Source organism: Penaeus monodon, unplaced genomic scaffold (assembly GCF_015228065.2).
Source record: "Penaeus monodon isolate SGIC_2016 unplaced genomic scaffold, NSTDA_Pmon_1 PmonScaffold_2969, whole genome shotgun sequence".
NCBI lineage: Eukaryota > Metazoa > Arthropoda > Malacostraca > Decapoda > Penaeidae > Penaeus > Penaeus monodon.
This window is the reverse complement of record NW_023657646.1, coordinates 12,501-14,589: the sequence shown is the minus strand read 5'-3', so window position 1 is coordinate 14,589 and position 2,089 is coordinate 12,501. Positions and strand designations below refer to the sequence as shown.

General features: G+C 35.9%; 1 pseudogene; it reads left to right on the top strand.

The window, feature by feature from the left end:
- The first annotated feature begins 1,810 nt into the window (after nucleotides 1-1,810).
- LOC119570513 overlaps nucleotides 1,811-2,089 on the top strand; it is a 750-nt pseudogene continuing 471 nt past the window's right edge.

Genomic DNA, 2,089 nt, shown 5'->3' with positions numbered 1-2,089 from the left:
TTCCTACCATCCTACACCTGCCTACCGTCCTTCACCTGCATACCAGACTACCCCTCAAAACCACACCACCCCTTCATACCAGACTACCCCTTCATACCACACCACCCCCTTATACCATCCTAACCTTCGTAAGACCTACTCCATCTTACAGACCAAAGTCCTCATCACTGAAATGCTAATTTTAAACAGACAAACTCGTATCCATATTTACTATTTGGTAACTGCTTATATAGAATAAATATATATTGATACATACAATTATAATTTAAAATACTTCCTCACAGATACCATATTACTTAAAATAAAAAACAAAGTGCCTGAAAAAACATAGTGTGTGTATGTATGTATGATCCCCTTTCAAAAAACTAACGAGGAAAAAAATGTTCAGAAAGAAAAGGGAAACAAATCGTGTTTACAAATCATGTCAAAGAACGGTTAAAGGATACAGTGAACTTACGGCAAAATCAAGAGTGGTTTATGAAGAAAGCAGACGAGTACAGAAACAGTGCTTTTCAGTGCTTTGCGATCGCCCCCAACTTCCGCTCGCAACTTAGTCACGGGGGATGCGTTCATCTTCGCTGGGGCCCCGGGGATGCTGGATCTGCCTCCATGGGCCAGTCATGGGGAGGGGCACCAGTTGCACGGTCAACGTTGGCGCAAGGGAGGAAAACTTGGGAATGTAGAGGCGCCCGATTCTGTTTTCTGTGCTGTGTCATCCTTCGTCGTGCATAATCAATTCTCTATATATGTGTGTCTTTGTGTATGTAATATTCATATATATTATGTGTGAGGTATATATATGTATGTGGGCTTATATTATTCATATGTAATATTCATATACATACTGTATAGGGCATACACACACACACCTATATAAATATATAGTAGAGAGAGAAGAGAAGAAAGTGTGTGCATGGCGTGTATTGTTCATAATATTTGTATACATGCATATATGTACATACATACATATCATATATATATATATATATATATATATAAAAGTATATATACTATATATAATATAAAATATATATATATGCACATACACCATCATAGACACCAAAAAAATATATACTCTACAGTCGTATTCTTTAGCCTAAGATACAGCACAGAACGGAATTTTGCTCATTTTCCATACCTTTACTGTACTATCCCAAAACCGTGACGTATTCCGTCCCGTACCGTAATACCAAACACTGTTTAAAAATACTATATAGTTTAATAGTATATATATATATTATATAATATATATATATATATATATATTTTATATATTATATATATCCTGCATTTTATTTAACAGGAATACATGTACGTATCTATCTATCTATCTATTTATCTATCTATCTATCTTCTATTATCTATCTTTTCTATCTATCTATCTACTATCTATCTATCTATCTATAATATATACGAATGTATTGTGCATACACACATAATACTTTCTATATATTCATTCATATATACACATTTCTGCATAGGTGTGTATGCCATCATACACCCAAACATGAATTATGTATGTTATGTGTCTATAGACTCCCAGATATTCAAACTGTCATACGTAATGAATTAATCATCATAAAAGTACCACACTTTGCTTCAAAATGCTTGAAAAGTCCCCCCCGAATACGAAAAGAATAGGTTAAATATCCTGGGAACCGTCACTGGGCTACGTAATATTTTCCCCTCCAGCTTTTCCATTCATGCGCCCAGGATCTAGTAAGGGGCCCAAAGTGGGCGTGGCTATATGTTGCTCCTCAAGGTCAAATGGAGCCACCCCTACGTCTCTCGAAGTTATAAAGACACAGGAATGAGAATGCTTTCATATCAAGCAAAATCAGCAAACATGTTTCTTACGGTGAGAAAAAACAACACAAAAAACGTTTTGGTAATAAAAATGGTTGTCCACTTCATTCGTTCCCACAGAAAAAAAGATTGTTAACTATGAATTCCCTTTTTTTTTCTGGTGTTCCAGTTGAGTTCGTGTTGGTCTAAGCTGCCTCTTCTGGCCGTTCCGTCACAAACCTCCTTATGGATACTCTCCTCCTCCCTCTTACCAGGTAACTGGCATAGATGTATTCTATATATT